Raw genomic sequence first — 18,142 nt, forward strand, 5'->3', positions numbered from 1 at the left:
ACCAATGAAGTTGTTTAAGAATCGGAGTGATATGTTCTGTTCTTTTGCAGTTGGATAAAGATATAGACTTCTCTTGAAATACTGTTTACAATTCTGAAGAGAGCACCTTGAAAAGGATAGGATATAAACAGGATGAAGTTGGTTCAGAGGATGGCTACTAATATGGTCAGTGGTCTTCATTCTAAAGCATATGAGGATAGACTATCCTAGAAGAAAGGTGAGCTAGGGGAGTTATGATAGAGTCATTCAAATATTTCAAAGGTTTCTATGCACAGGAGGTAAGCCTTTTTCAATGGAAGAGGGTAGACTCAGGAGTAATCTTATGAAATATTTCTTTACAGAGAATGGTGATGGATATGTGGCATAGCCTCCCAATGGAAGCAGTGGAGACAAAAACAATATCTGAGTTGAAGAAAGCATGGGATAAACACAGGGGATCTCTAAGGAAGTGATGAGAATTATAAATCTAAATTAATTGGACAGAGGGGCAGACTGGATGGACCATACAATCATTTTCTGCAGTCATGTTTATATGTTTCTAAAGAATCAGACACACAGTATTCCTATGAGTCTGCAAGCCTCACATGGGGTTTCAGAATTGCCCCCTATATTAGCATGCATATTAAATAGATGATATCATATATTAGATTACTGTGAGGTGGTATCATTGAGAAACCATTTCTAAATTCATTTGTGGTTCAAAGATAGTGCAAAATGATCTTCAGTTACGGAAATTAAATTCTAACCTTCTGTATTTCAGATAATTGTGGGATGATCTAGAATATCTTTTGTCATTTATGATACAATGACAGTGCAGAGATATAGTTAGCTGAGTTATTGTTACTCCAGTATGGTTACTGAGGGTATTCCATAAATCTGAATTTCTTGACTTTTCTAAATTTATATTAGAACTGTAATGTTCCTCCATTGAAGATTTCGGTATTGATGAAATGAAAGTCTAATACTTGATTAGTGCCGTTAAGAACACAGTATGAATCCTATTGTTTCATTAACTTTCTATGTACAGTTGTTAGCTAAAGCTGAGTTCAGCACATGATGCCACAGCTGTTAACTTCTGGGCTTAGCTCCCAGAGGAGTAGCCTAGTGGTTAGAGCAGTGGTCTATAGACCAGGAGACCAGCATTCAAGTCCCACTTTCACATCTTGGGCAAGTCACTAATTGCCTCAGGTACAAATTTAAGATTATAAACCCTCTGGGGATAGGGAAAAACCTACAGTACCTGAATGTAATCCACTTTGAAGTGCTAAAAAAAGTGTGAAAAGCGGAATATAAAAAAACCCAAACGCTTCCTCCTTCTCTATGTGTAGCCCATTAGAACTTTTGCAAATTAAAGGAAGTAAAAGGAGGAAAAAAAATAATAGCGAGCAGCTACTGAAGGTCGAAAGATAATCGCAGTTTAAGAAGGATTTTTTTCACAAGCTCCTCTATATTTATTTATTTATTTATTTTTAATTTTTATATACCGACATTCTTGTATAATATACAAATCATACCGGTTTACATTAAAACAGGAGATGCAGGAAAAAAGTTACCTTTGTCAAATACATTTAACATTAATAACAATGAAAATTGTTAACAAGGGATAACAACTATGAAAAAAGAGAAAGGTAAACAAAAGTGGAAGAAACATAGAAGTTAAAAAGAAAAAAAACAAAAAAAGCTAGCACCAAGGGTTGCACGAAGGGGTGCACAAAGGGGACTATACATCTTCAAGGGAGCTTTTCAATAAAGTTGACTTTTGAACTGGATGTATTTCATGTGCTGTTTTAAGGACTATAGAATAAGTCTCTGTTTACTATTTCAGGTGCACTAACCACTTGCACAAAACAACTTCCCCACTATGGCAGTTCAGACAATTAACCATGCCCTGAATTCTGAACAGGTTCACAGATCAATTAAAGTCTAATAAGATTTCTGATCAAAAGATATCTTTCAGCATTCACCTCCATAGTAGCTGGTTCTTTTCAGCCTGGTTCTATAGGAAATATGGAGGATCTGGGGACTCATGCAGACTTTGGAACTCAATTATTGGGGGAGTTTTCTCAATTTGGTAAAGTGGGTTCAGAGTCCATAGATCCTCAGAATGTAATGCTGGGTGATGTGTGGAGGGTGCTTATAAATATGCAAAAGTCATTGTCTTGTTCTATAGCTCAGTTTAGTAAATCTACAGCTGAAATTAAAAATACTTTAGAGAATCATAGCACTCGTTTGACGCAATTAGATGCTACTTCAATATCTTTAACAGTTCAAATATCATCTTTACAATTGTCTAATAACTCCTATGTACAGGATAGTTTATTAGTACAAAAACAGCTGGAAAATTTGGAAAACGAGATTCGAATAAGAAATCTCTGATTCCTAAATTTTCTAGTCTCAAGATTATTATCAGCTACTGAGTTGCTTAAAAAATATTTTGTTGAAGTTCTGTCTATCTCTAGTATAAAAGAAATGACCATTTCTAAGATATTATATACCTAGGTCTAAGATAAGGTCTCAAGGGGGGCAGGAAGAATTGGACATTTTGCAGGGGGATTCGCCTAATTTGACCTCCTTTTTAGAGGCGTCCATAGATGATATACCTACTAGAGCTACTCTTTTGATTTCTTTCTGTAGTGAACAGGATAAAAACCTGGTACTTCAGAAATATTTTAAGAATAAAGATTTCCTTTTTTGTGGTCAAACAATTCAAATATTTCCAGATGTGGCTAGAAGTACTTAATTGAGGAGGAAACAATTCCTTTTGTTAAAACCAAGGGGGCGGATTTTAAAAGGGTTATGTGCGTAACCCCGAAAACCCGCTCCTGTGCGTGCCGAGCCTATTTTGCATAAGCCCGGCAACACGCGCAAGCCCCGGGACGCGTGTAAGTCCCGGAGCTTGAAAAAATGGGCAGGCAGTGGGCAGGGTGGGGCGGTCTGGGGGCAGGGCATGGGCGTGGCCAGAGGCCTGTCCACTGCCTCTGGGCCTGGGGATTGCGCACCGGCACTTGGCTGGTGCGTGCAACCTATGCCTGCCCAGAGGCAGGCATAAATAATAAAATAAAGGGGGGGGGGGATTTAGGTAGGGCTGGGGGGCGGTTAGATAGGGGAAGGGAGGGGAAGGTGGGGGGGCTGAGGGAACAGGGAAAGCCATCAGGGCTCCCCTAGGGCTCGGCGCGCGCAAGGTGCACAAGTGTGCACCCCCTTGTGCGCGCCGACCCTGGATTTAATACCATGCGCGCGGCTGTGCGCGTGGTATAAAATTGGGCGTAGATTTGTGCATGCCGGTTTGCACGCACAAATCTATGCCCGTGCATAGGTACGAATATCTGGCCTAAGGGTTTTATCCCTGGGAGCAGTTTTCTTTTAAAATTCCCCTGCAAATGTCTAGTTATAAATCAAAAAATGAAGTTTATTTTTCAGGCCTCTACCCATCTGGAGACCTTCTTAGTGGATAAGGAGCAGAGTTGAGGGGTCTATGCGGCATTAAAAAATATATTATCTCTTATTTCTGTAATTATTACAGTTTTCCTATATTATCCTCCCCTAAAATGGGGACTATTTGTTTGGAGTACTTATAAATTGTATTTTATTTTCTAATGTTTGCTTGTATTCTAATACGATTACCTGATGGAATTTTGCAATGTATTTTGTTAAAATCCTTAATAAAATATAAATTACAAAAAAGTGAATGAGTGACAGGATCTGAACTGCAGAAATCTTAACAGCCAGCCATGTAAACACACAGAGGTTAAAATTCGGTGCTGTTTAAATAATTGGCCGCCTTCCAGAGCCATTACTTAACTGGATAACTATCTGGCTAAATAGTGGTTACTTATCCAGCTAACTTAGGGGGAGATTTATCAAGCCGCAATGTTTTATCATGGGAGGGGCCAAAAATTGAAGGGGCTGGTCCCACAATATTTTGCCGCATCCTGACAAAACATTGTTGCATTATCGGCGTGTTCTTTTTTCATGTGGCAAAACTCCAGGCCCTAGCTCCGAGCCCAGTCGACACCATTTTCCAAAATGGCACCAACTGGCCTTTGCTCCTGCCCAGGGGGGATTGAGGTGGCTTTACATATGGGGTATCTTTGCTTGTGCGGGGTTTCTGCTACTAAGGGGAGGGGTTTGTGAAGGAAGTGGGACATTACCATGTTGTTGAGGCACATTTTTTAAAAACTCTTATGGGGCCTGAGCAGCCTCTACAGATGGCAGGGGGTGGGCAGGGATTGACCCCTGGGGGGGGGGGGGGGGGGGGATTTTCTCAGGTTTGGGGGGTGAGTTTCAGGCCACTTGGCCTTTTCAATTTTACAGCAGGACCATTGGTAAACAGTGCTAGTATCAGATGCTCCCATAATAAATAGCTACACCTTCCTCAAATGCGATAAAATAATGGGGCAGATTTTTTTCTAAGTATAGGATTAAGTATGCATGAGCTACTTTTGCAAAATTCATGCATGCAGGTCAGCTCATTGTAATATTTATTTATATATATTCTGCTTTTTGGCACTTCAAAGCAAATTACATTCAGATACTTTTGGTATTTTCCTGTCCTCAGAGGGCTCATAATCTAAGTTTTGTACCCGAGGCAACGGAGGGTAAAGTGACTTGTCTGAGGTCACAAGGAGCGGCAGTGGAATTTGAAACCTGGTTCACTGGTTCATAGCTTGCTTCTCTATTAGGCTACTCCTCAGTAATATTGTGCAATGTTTGGGCAGGTTTCAGGCCCAAACATTGCATACTATCACAAATATTGTATAATATCGTTGCTGTTTAATGCATGTTTTAGCCTTTAGTAAACGTAAGCCTTCGCCTGATAAGTGGTGATATTCAGATTTATCCATCTAAATTAGATCAGCTATTGAGCAAGTCTAAATTTAGACAGATAAACTTATCAGGCTAACTTTAAGATAGCTGGGTATTTTCAGCGGCACAGCCACGCCACTGAATATCCTGGCTAAAGCCTGGATTCACCATTCTATCGTAGAATGGTGAATCCAGTGAAAACGGGGGGGGGGGCGGGTCTGCGAAAACCGGCAGCCTTCGCACCACCGCTGTGTTTTCGCTGCCCGCTTTCGCACCCAATAGCGCCACTGTGAAAGGTGGTGCTATTGGGCGTGCTACTGGTGACGATAATGTTACTAATCTTATCGCCGCCAGCGAAGACATGCCTTTGAAAATGGCCCCCTAAGTTAGCTGGATATGTTTATCCAACTGACATTCTTAGCTGGATAATGTCTGAATATCTACCTAATAGATCCTAAATCTTGAGAGCAGCAAACAAAACAATTATAGTTCTCTCAGTTCCCTGAACACATAGAAAAATCCCTTCAGAGGATTCCATTGAAAAGCCAGGTAGTACTTATTAGTTGCTCTGAGTCTATCAGCATAAGGGTATTCCTGACAGGAAATTGTTCTTGTAGATAGCCGAGTCCATAATTTTCCTTTACGGCTTTTGATAATAGAGACTAGGCCCCAGCGTCTAGGAGTAATCCTAAATTACACCAATATCCATAGTACAAAAGGGTCCTGATGAACTAGAAGGACCAGCATGCCTTAAGGGATAGATCCAGAGACAGGTCCTGTTCCCTTGAACCTCAAACTTCTTCTTCCTCTGATGACATGAATGCTCTTCCTCTAAATCAGAGCTCAATTTTATATCTCAAAGCTATACTCCCTCTAGAGGTCATCTTTTCAGCACATTAAGAACATAAGAACATGCCATACTGGGTCAGACCAAGCCCAGCATCCTGTTTCCAACAGTGGCTAATCCAGGCCATAAGAACCTGGCAAGTACCCAAAAACTAAGTCTATTCCATGTTACCGTTGCTAGTAATAGCAGTGGCTATTTTCTAAGTCAACTTAATTAATAGCAGGTAATGGACTTCTCCTCCAAGAGCTTATCCAATCCTTTAAAAAACCCAGCTATACTAACTGCACTGACCACATCCCCTGGCAACAAATTCCAGAGTTTAATTGTGCGTTGAGTGAAAAAGAATTTTCTCCGATTAGTTTTAAATGTACCACATGATAACTATAGAGTGCCTCCTAGTCCTTCTCTTAAAGGAATAGACAAATAAAGGTTATCCTGTACTGCAGAACCAGTCACCCAGTATGACTAATAGTAGAGGTTAAGTGATTAAAGGTGAAGTAGAATTAAAGGTATACCTACAATCTCCAAATTTAGACCAGGGCTAGATAACCTTAGCTACAATTTATACTTATTCTGTAAGATGTGAATGTCTAACAGTTTATTCTTCTAACATTGTCAGATTCAGTTTTACCATCCTCTAAAAATTTCCAAAGGCTGCATGTGCAGCCTTTGGAAATTTTGGCTTGAAGGTGTGAGAGGATAAAATGCCAGTGAAATGATCAGTAGTTAAAGTTAGGTCTCCCAAAAAACACAATTCAACCATTACAGATGCTGCAGAACGCTGCTGCTCGTTTACTAACTAATACTCGATGACATGAACACATCACACCAGCGCTCATGTTCCTACATTGGCTTCCTGTATCCTACAGGATAACTTTTAAAGTACTCTCACTCATCCACAAATCAATTCACAACCAAGAGATGCAATGGTTTTCTAATCAGTTTATATTCCGCACATCCAACAGACCAATTAGAAATATTCACAAAGCTAAATTAGTCACTCACCCCCTAAAGCACATCAAGCACGTATCCACTAGAGACCGCGCATTTTCCATAGCTGGTATCAATATCTGGAACAATATGCCTTTGGACCTGCGTCTTGAATCCTGCCACAAAACTTTCAAACAAAACCTCAAAACATGGTTGTTTGAACAAGCCTTCTCACAATGATCAATAACTAATCTGAAATGCAGCTATCCCATATTTTTACTTACCTGCACCATGTTCTTATTCTCTTCATATGTTTATCTCATACTGCCAATACCAATGTTTATCTCATACTGCCAATACCGCTGTTCCGCTATTACCCCCATCCATTATTTAATTTCTGTTTATTGACTTTAAAGGAACATTGGATTTTGCTTTTGACAATCAATTACTCCTGCGTAACATTTGAAAATTAATATATTTTGGTTATTATAGTTAATGAAGTTAGCATATTACCCTTGAAACCCGTTATTATTGTAAAGCCTGTAGCTGTTAAATGTTCTTCTGTTTAACCTGTTATATGTAAAGCCTGTTGCTAATTTACTGTTTCACTGTAAACCGAGGTGATGTATAACTATATGTACCGCGGTATATAAGAATCTATAAATAAATAAATAAATAAATAGTGAAGTAGAAGACACCTGTGGAGTAAGGTAGAGTAATCTTTTATGGGTGTCAAGGCACTAGAAATAGTGACATACCTTGTATCCAGACATTATGCATTAAAGAGCTTTGGCTCTTTTTGGAGTATAGATAACTGTGGTTACTTAATAATAAAAAAAAAAATAATATATATATATATATATATATATATATATACACATACACACCTACACATATATATGACAAGTTCATTGGCCATATGGAAAAGGGCTTTATACTATAATTGTATACTGACTTGTTTTTGTTTGCATTGCTTTTTTATCATTATTTTTTAAACTGTAATATTTCATAGAAGATGTTTCCTTTTTCCATTACAGATAAATGAGATAGGTTATACACACTTGCAGCGCTAAGCCATAGTTATAATGGACATCTGTCTTAAAACCAAAACTTTTCTACAAATCAATGACAACTTAAATTTGAACTCAACAGTTTGGACACTAAGGTATACCTTTATACTTTTTATTAGGTTAAAATTAACCTTTGGTATCTCTGGTAGATGTTGCTTTACAGGGTTATGGAAAGCAAAAAGGCTGATATTCTAATACAATGCATAACAATTCTATACCCCTCCTGGAAAATCGTGAATCAATTAGGCATCCTAAAATCTTTTTAAACTGAGAATTGGGGAAATTTTATTTCCTGTAAACAGAATGATCTAGTGATGTGCTGTCTGATAAAACCTGAGGCATAGTCACTGAATCTCTTTTTTTTTTTTTTTTTTTTTAATCTTTTATGACTTCAGATATACAATTGGCTGCAGAAAGGTCTTTTAATATCTACAGGGAATAAAATGGATTGATTTATGATTTTAGCAAGCATGACTGAGTACAGAATCATGCCTAGATAACTTGGAAGTCATGAAAAAATATTAATCTTAATTAAAGTTCCTTCAAGAAGACATCTGAACCACTGGTCTGATTCCAAGCTAATTGATTACATAACTAAAAGATAGTTGTCCCTACAGAGACAGTCAAAGGACAGTTTAGATGCTGTATCTAAATGTTTAATACCAGATGGGAACCAGAGAATTGGAACAAAGGGCGTAATGAGGAATAATAGAAATCAGTTAGGAAAACTATGGACTTGTCTGCACTGATTATGTGGTGTGTAAAGAGAGAGAGAGTCATTAATAGAAACAAGTAAATGAGAAACAGCAATGACATTTTTAGAGTTGCCAGACTAGAGTCATGCATTCACAAAGGTCATCTCTATTCATCTGGAAATGAAATATGCATCTAATACAAAAGTGATTTTGTCTTAAAAATAAGGATGGGCTGTGATTCTTCTATTCTTTTATGACATTCTTAATTTCCTTGTCCTGATGCATTAAACTTCCATACCTTCAGTCCTTTCACATCCAAGGAGTAGTGGATCATGCCGCTTTCTGCATTGGCTATTATTGTTTCCAAGTAAAACTGGTTCTGTTATGTTACTGGCTTAGCAGGTTCATGTTTTTATTATATGGAATTCCTGTTTTTTCATTCCTTTCAGGATTTAGGATTGAAATCATTGGCCTTCCCTGGCAGAAGCTGATGATATCTCACAGAGCACGTGATTATGGCACTCCTGCACCCTCCTCAGCACAAAACACAACTTGAAGAAAGGAGATATGCCAGATCGAATGTCAGTATAGATAGATAGATAAATAAATAAATAAATAAATACGTCTGGGGATTCTAATCTAGGACTCCATTAGGGAAGCTGGTAGGGTGGAGTCTCAAAGCCTATATATTAAAGGGTATATAGTCAAAAAGCGATATAACTGACAAACTATGTACATACCTTTCAGTAAGGCTATGACGGGCAAAAATGTTATTTTGTTTTCTTATCTGTTTTTGGGGTGTTCTTTTTTTATTTCATTTTTTGTCATATAGCACATACTAAATGCTGCTGGTGTTCACTTAAACCATTTTAGCAACCTTATGTTAATTCCCGAATTTTACGTTCATTGGAACAAAATCTTTTAAAGGAAATGAATTTTAAGGATTATAAATATCAGGAAACGCAATTTCTATTAAAGGTCCTAAGATGTGGAATAAAATTTCCAGTGATTTGAGGAAAATGGAGGAGTTGGAACATTTTGAAAAAGGATTTTTATAAACCAGCGTATGAGGTATAATATGAAACATTTTTTAAATTGTAACATGTTTGTGGTATGATAAAAGTTTCTGTATGTTTTTGTACTGTAAGCTGCATAGATCAACAAAGTTGGATATTGCGGAATTTAAAGAAACAAATACATAAATAACTAAATGGGAGAAGACACCAACTTGGCAGAGGTGCTGGAAGCACCTCTGCCAAGTTGGTTAAAGAGGCAGTAAAGCTCCTAATAAGAAACTCCCAGTCTTGCACTCCCGAGAGCTCCCCCAGAAGTCTCTTTGCAAAGTAAATAGTCGTCGATCCTTTGAGTCCTCCACCCTGAGATATGATCAGTGTTAAGCCCCCACCCCTTTCTGAAACCTCACTCCCACCCAAAAAGTAAAAAACTGGGCCCCTCACCTATGCGACACCCTGTCCCTCTAACCTGGATACCCCTTACCTAAATCAAAGTCTTGGGTCCCCCTGGGGGCAGGAGCGATTCTCAGGCACTGCAGCCCCACTGCCTGACCTGAGGTCCTTTGATTCTTGGATCAGTTGGTGCAATTTTGAATGATGTTGGAGACTGTTCCTAATTTAGGGTAAGATAGGAAAGTCTGGGGGTGGAGGATGGAGTGTCATGGGAGGTTGCCCAATTTTGGACTTTTTGGGTGGAAGGAAGGTTTCAGAAAGGGGTGGGGTTTAATGTTGGACGTTTCTTGGTGGGGGCAGGGGGAGAGAGAGAGAGAGGGCTATTTATTTTACAAGAGGGTTCGTGGGGAGGGACTTGGGAGTGCAAGAATGGGTGTTTCTTAACTAGCACGGTCAAATGACAAACACAACAACCGTGTACGTTCAGACGGGAAATGATACAAAATGAAAGAACAAATGTCACTGAAATTTTAATGTTATTATTAAGTGACAGCAAATCCTTACTTTTCAGCCTGCACAAACCAACCTCATCTTTAAACACCTTGTTTGTTTTTGAAGACAGGGTGGTAAATCATCTCCAAAGAGAACATTTATTTATTTATTTATTTATTTATTTATTTATTTATTTATTTATTTATTTTAACAGTTTTTTTATACTGACCTTCATAGTAGATAACCATATCAGATCGGTTTACATTTTAACAAGGGTAAAACTGATGTAACAATTCTGGTAAACAATGGATAACAAAGGAAAAGGAATAAGTCAAAGTTACAATCAACAAGGAATGGAAACTTGGGAGCTTAAAACAAGCTGGAAGGAAGATAAAAGCAAAAGCAGGTAGAATAAATATGAGCAGGTAGAATAAATATAACGTGATATGAATAAATTAACGGGTTAGAGCTTATGCTTTAACCTGGAACATTAAGTATGTGCGTTTACTTTGGCAGGTGCAATTTTTAAAATTGAATGTATAAATGTAATTTTTTTCCCCAGCTACGTTTCACTCCCAGGAATGCCTTTGTGCTTACAAATCCACACACTGGAGTTAATTTGAAAAAGGTTTTATGTGCTTAAAACTGAGTTTTATGCATATAAATGGACTTTCTGGGCCAAATTTGAAAAGGTGTGCGTGGGCGTAGATTTGTTTGCGCAACCCGACGCGAACAAATCTACGCCCGATTTTATAACATGCGTGTGCTGACGCGCGCATGTTATAAAATCGAGGGTCGGCACGCGCAAGGGGGTGCACAATTGTGCAACTTGTGTGCGCCGAGCCGCGCAGCCGTCCTCCGTTCCCTCCAAGGCCGCTCTGAAAACAGAGCGGCCTTGGAGGGAACTTTCCTTCCGCCTCCCCCCACCTTCCCCTCCCTTCCCTAAATCCTCCCCCCTACCTTATTTGATGGAGTTACACCTGCCTCTGGCAGGCGTAACTTGCGCGCGCTGGCCAGTTGCCGGTGTGCGAACCTCCAGCACGGCCGCTGTGCCGGAGGACTTGGGAACACCCCTGGCCCCGCCTCCATGCCCCCGGCCCCGGCCCACTGCCACGCCCCAGCCCCGCCCCCGATCCGCCCATTTTCGAAAGCCCCGGGACATACACACATTCCGGGGCTTGTGTGCGCTGCCGAGCCTATGCAAAATAGGCTCGGAGTGCGCAGGGGTTTTTTCTAAGGGTTACGCACGTAACTTACACGTGTAACCCTTTGAAAATCTACCCCTATATGTGTAAATTGGCTTTCAAAAATTGCTACTTTTACATGGGTAACTCTTGAAATTTCACTGAATTTTCAACAGGTTTTACGCATGTAAGTGGACTTTACTCATGTAAATGGGCTTTTGAAAATTGCTATGATATATTTACTCCAAAGTGAAGAATTTTTTTGCACACTGGCAAATAATTTCATGGGTAGTACTTCCACTGTGGCACCTCCAAACCCTAACATAACATATATAGAAACATAGCAGTGACAGCAGATCAAGGCCAGATGGTCCGTCCAGTCCGCCCAGCAAGTTGCTTATGGTAGAAACTGCCGATCCCTGCAGGTTAACCCCATTCCTCCTGTTAAGCGTAGTAACTGCTGCTCCATACAGGTTACCCCATGTGTTCTGTTAAGGGCAATAAGTGCCGCTCCATGCAGGTTACCATTATAAGTTGAATTTTAAAAACGCCAAAACCGGGAGATATGCAGACAAGTTGGGCCAGTGCACGCTGAGTGGATTTTAAAAGCTGGCCGAGTATGTGCATACTTGCCGCTATGAGCACAAATGAAAAGTTCCAAAAAAGGAGCAGGACAGGGCATGGCTGTTGTCTGGGCAGGACATCAGCGTACCTGGATTTCATTTTGAAATTAGCACGTAAATATTTATGCACACAGGCGCTGCCATGTAACTTTACTTCTGCTATGGATGACGTGTAAGTTGTAAAACAAAAAAATTCTAGGTACATCAGTGAGATTTTAAAGGTCAGGGCTAACAGGGCAGAAGGGAGGCTATTAAACTAGGGGGGGGGGGGGGGGTTTGGAAGTCCTATCCTTACCTGGGTGAACTGGGAATGAAGTGGGAAAACTGGCAATGGCGTCAGCGCGCATGTCTATTAAAACCCCCCTCACTTACGCAGAAAAGCGGTATTTGGGTGCGTAGGCATGCATCCACTTAAAAATGCGCACACATGTGCGCGTGGTCACCCTATTGTATAACACCGTGATAGGCGTGGCCTCAGCCGAGACGGACACAGATAGCAACGAGACTTTATTAGACTGGAACGTAAGTGAAGTACCCACCGAGTGGGAAGGAAGACACAGTCCAGAATAGTAAGGTTGCTTATATGTTATAAAATGGCTGCGTCTCTGGGTGCAGGTTGATGTATGCACGCAAATGTGTGCACATGTGCCAAGTTAAAAGTTACCATGCCTGCATTCTATTAAAGGTAATAACTGAAGCTCCATGCAGGTTCCTCTCATGTGTTCTGTTAAGGGTAGTAATACTGTTCCATGCAGTTTACTCCCATGTAGGAATGTTACACCTAAAGTTAACATATGTTACCCCCTTTCTTTCACTTCCAGACTCAAGCCTTTAAGCATCCACTGTTGCGCCCGGCCGTCGGTCGCAGACGGCTGCGACCTCTGTTGCTCACCTCTCTTTTCCCTGCACCAGCAATTCTTGGAAGAATGGCGGCCTCCACTTGCAAATGCCGCCTTCCCCGGCGTCCCCGGGATGGCGTGGGCAATCTCATCTGCCATCTTGAATCGGGGATTACCTAGGGCATGCAAGTGCCAGGCCCTCTCTTATACACATCATGGCGGGAACCTGGGGGTGACTCCTCCACATGACGTCACCAGCCAGTGTATTTAAGCTGTTCGGCCTATGCTTCCTACGATTAGCAAGGACTTCCTTCCTGCTGAATTCCACTCCACTTGGAGATGCTTCGCTATTCGCTACTCTGAACTGTTCCTGATCTCCGGGACTTGAACGCTATAGGTACCCGCTCCTCGGGGGCCTTGTCGCGTTCTGGCTATCCACTCCTCGAAGGGCCTTCCTGCCTGGAGAATCCATCTTCTCTTGATTGGGACCCAGCCTCGTTCAGCCTTGTGAGTACGCTTCACGTTTGTTACCATCTTGCTGATGGAACCTCCGGTATACCCCTTGTCTCGGGCCACTACCGTGCTCACCTCAGCAAACCATCTTCTACAGTTCAGAGTGAGTACCTTCATTTACTCAGCTCTGCTGTCCTCCTGCACTTCTCTTACCAACGACAGTGCTGATTCTCGGTGTACCCCACGCTGCGGGCCACTACCAGATCTACCCTGAGAAGTGTATCATCTGGAGGATGAATTCCCTGGCATACCCCGCTCTGCGGGCCACTACCAGGGATATCATCACTGAGCAACCTTACTATTCTGGACTGTGTCTTCCTTCCCACTCGGTGGGTACTTCACTTACGTTCCAGTCTAATAAAGTCTCGTTGCTATCTGTGTCCGTCTCGGCTGAGGCCACGCCTATCACGGTGAGTCCCCACAGGGCTCCTCCCTGTGGGTGGAAACAGCTCTCACTACGATCCAGGGTTCACAATCACACCAGAACATGACACAGTGTTTATCCCATGCCATTTTGATATAAAGGAGAGGTTCTATGATCACTGAGTGGTTTGCTTAACTTCCTTGGTTGCTTCTTGTAGAACATTCCCTTTCTTCCCCAAGCGGGAACTTAGTTATCCTTGCAAGCAATGTCATATTTGAAAATGTCACAGAATCAGATGTGGTCAAGATGCTATGGTCACATGGAGAAGAGCTGTCCTATGAGAATGTGATACAACTGGAACAAGAGTGAAGAGAAGCTGGAGTAAAATGTAGGAGCTCTACTCACCCAATATTAGCTGAACACAAAGGAAACGTCCAGAACCTTTATACACTTTGAGGCTGGTTTGCAGATCTTCACAGATAATGTTCCCTATTGTGAAAGTTTCCAGAGGAATGAACAATGTGATCAACTGCCATAGAGAGTTGTATAGGGAGAAGAGATGGCAGGAGTGTTCAAAATAGCTGTCTTCGGATGCATTAATTACAAAAGAAAGCAGACCAACAAGTGCTCCTACCCTTCATCCAGGAATAAGAAGGGGAGGGGGTGATCAACAATTTAAGGTAGAAGACAGGAGATCCAAAGATGAGAAGATGATCTGACTGACCCTCCATTAATAGAAGAAAAATAAACATAGAAGTTCCACACTGGACTGATGGAGCCTACTTTCTGGGATGCACCTATGCGTGTGCATTCTAGTATGTATCTGGATTACCAAAAATACCACTGACAGGATCCCCTTGAACCCCCTGACATATCCTGAGAATGTGGTGTTGCTAAGACAGTAAACACAAAAACTGGGAGGGGGAAGGGTACCATAGGTTTCTGGCACTGGGAATCTTGGTGCAAGATGCACTTATTCACCTAGTTTGGATTCTTTATGACTGAGTCCCTGGGTTTGTGGCATCCCGTTTATCTCTAGAAACATCGTTGAGGATCTCATACTGCTTGGAGTCTCAGGCTTTCAAAAAAAACCGGTCAGTATATCTTTTTCTTTTGGCTTGGTCACATTTTTTAAGCAGTTGAAAATTTGAGGGATCAGTTTTTGCACAACAACTTTGAGCTTCAAATATTTTAACAAAAATCAAAAAAGATTAATTTATTAAAATAATCGGGCGGATTTTAAAAGCCTTGCTCGCGTAAATCCGCCCGGATTTACGCGAGCAGGGCCTTGCGCGCCTATTTTCCATAGGCCGCCGGAGCGCGCAGAGCCCCGGGACGCGCGTAGGTCCCGGGGTTTTTGGAAGGGGGCGTGTCAGGGGGTTGGACCCGATGACGCTGCATTTCGGGGGCGGGGCGGGGCGTTTCGGGGGTGGGACTGGGGGCGTGGTGCCAGCCCGGGGGCGTGGTCCAGGCCTCCGGACCAGCCCCCGGGTCGGAGGACGGCGCGCCAGCAGTCCGCTGGCGTGCGTAGATTTACGTCTGCTTCTCGCAGGCGTAAATCTACGGACAAAGGTAAGGGGGGGGGTTTAGATAGGGCCGGGGGGTGGGTTAGGTAGAGGAAGGGAGGGGAAAGTGAGGGGAGGGCAAAAGAAAGTTCCCTCTGAGGCCTCTCCGATTTCGGAGCGGCCTCGGAGGGAACGGAGGCAGGCTGCGCGGCTCGGCGCGCGCCGGCTGCCCAAAATCGGCAGCCTTGCGTGCGCTGATCCAGGATTTTAGAGGATACGCGCGGCTATGCGCGTATCTTATAAAATCCAGCGTACTTTTGTTTGCGCCTGCTGCGCAAACAAAAGTACGCGATCGCGCTGTTTTTAAAAATCTACCCCAATGTGTGGCAGGACCTCCCCAGTTTGCCACTTATTACCATTAGTTAACACTCTTGAACTTTCCATCCCCCTCACCTTCCTCCCATCTAGGAGGGCTGGGATTGGTTGCTCCTTTCTTTATAGCCCAGCCATTTTGCAGTTCAAGATGTGGCTAAAATCAGTTCAGAATGGACCCAGAGCAGTAAAGATATATGTTTTCTCCTTCCTGGTGGGGCCTCCCTGCCTCATCAGGTTTTACGTTTTGAGGGGAGTCTCCTCTGTACACATCTTGCCAGAGGGTCTTTTGGAGTTTAGTTACAGTAAAGGACCTCTTTTTTCTGGAACCCCTGCAGGATTCCCACTCCCTGAATATGACAAGTACCTGTGACAGGTTTGGCTGTGTGAGAAGTCTGAAGGCTAGAAGAATCCTCTTTTTGGAAGGGATCGGGTTTCACCCTGCTCCTTTGAAGAAGAAGGTCATCCTCGCTGGCTGGAATCAGAGTGCAGAGGCTGAGGACCAATGAGCCCACTCACCCCGCGAATGTGGCAAGCACCTGTGGCAGCAGAACTCCAGTCTGGGAAAATTTTTGTCTAAAGAAAGTATTTTCTCTTTGTTGTGAGGAGGTTTTTAAACCATCCCTCCTCACTGGGAGCCAGACTGGACTAGCAGCTTCCTGAAACTCAGACTTTTCAACCTGAAGAGTCACCCTTTCAAACAACTAAAGGAAGCGAGTAAGAATATGGAGACCCCATCCGGATCTCCTCCTATATGGGACCAGGACCCAGGGCTGGGTGTTTGGCTTTGAACTAGAAACTGAGTAGGATGTATTTTCTGTATTAGAAGAGGACCCCTGACATAGGAATCGTGGGTAAGCCACTGGGAGAGTTTTTAGTGCACATTTTACACCACCAATTAGGTTTGCTGAAGGAAAAGGACACCTGCCCAAGATGATACACCCTAATTGTACTAAGATCAACTGTATCTGCACACTTATTTAAAGATGGCCTTTAATTTGGCTTTAACTAAACAGTAAATTATTATTTAACACCAAGAACCTGGTATTACCTGTTTTGTTCATAGCAACTCCCTCCTGGGGTTGCCACAGCTACCAACACACACAAAGGATAAATCACATCACTATCTGGGCCATAGATGAGAGTCTCCCCCATAGAAAGAATCCCCCTCTGGGACATAGCTCAGCATCGGGGAAGAGTGCTAGCCGGAGAAGCCCCGAAGATACTAATTAGTTTGTGTACCCTGGGACTTAAAACACCTCGCTGAGAGTTACAAATGTTTGGGGGGATAAAACCATTTTGGACTTTAATAAAAAGAAAAGGTGAATGATTAAGCTTTATGAGCCTCTATACACCATTGTAGAAGTGGCGAGTTGATGGCACTGTTTATGACGCCTGCTTAAGATATATCAGCCACTGTGTTTTTGTTTTCAGGTTGGATACTTTGCCATGTTTACAGTCTCTTCCATTCCTAATGTTTCAAGGGCTGCCAAAGTCATGCTCACCTGTCAAGCAGGCAAGAAGCATGCCATGTTGGAACAAATGATGAGGGTCAGAGCCAGCTGCTAATTACCAAGAGAAGGGCCAATTCGCTTTTTTGACCTTGAAGGTTGAGGTGGCTAAGAAGACTTATTTGCAGCTTACTGTTGAAGTGGATAAAATAGTCAGGGGAGGTCAATGTAATGCGTCATACATACTGTCTAGTTATATTAGAAAGGAACATTCAACTTGGAAAGTGTTTTGTAATGTGCTTCTTTGTTAATATAATAAATTAGGGAAAGCAGAATTATGTTCCAGCTATGATTTTTTTTAAATAGTTGATAGTGGGTTTCTTAAAATATAACCATTCAGTTATAGCTCTGTAATTACTTTGTCTGACATTTAAATTGATAATCATTTAATATTAAAGCAATTTGACATGGAAAATTTAATTTATATGTTGAAGTGCGATAAGGTGTTGGTTATTTAATTTTTATAGAACTCTCCTAGTAAAGTAGCATTTTCAGAGATCAATAGGTTGTGAATATTTAGGGTTCTTTTTATAAGATCAAATGTTTCTATTTGTTTTTATCTTGTTTTATATTTGGAATTACTTTTAAGAAAGATGATATCTGTTAAAACAAGGAGGTCGATATTCAGTACCACTTAGCTGGATAAGTTCAGATTTATCTGGCTAAGTGATGCTGTTTCAATATTCGTCCGCATTCAGCGGCTGCCTTTTATCCGGATAACTATTTATCCAGCTCAATAGTTATCCAGCTAAGGGCCTTATTTACCAAGGCTATCGCAGGCTTGCGCTGTTAGCGCAAGCCTGCGATAGCCTGCGAAGGTAGCGCACGCCTGCGCTACCGAAATCGGGGCGGAGTCGGCCCCGGAAGAGGAGGAGTCGGGGCCACACCAGGGCCGACTCCGCGAAGATGCCGCGGACGACGAAAAGGTAAGGGCCTTTTCGCATCCTACCTCGCGCCCAATAGCTACACCTTCTATGGTGGCGCT

Source organism: Rhinatrema bivittatum, chromosome 4 (genome assembly GCF_901001135.1).
Source record: "Rhinatrema bivittatum chromosome 4, aRhiBiv1.1, whole genome shotgun sequence".
NCBI classification, from domain to species: Eukaryota; Metazoa; Chordata; class Amphibia; order Gymnophiona; family Rhinatrematidae; genus Rhinatrema; species Rhinatrema bivittatum.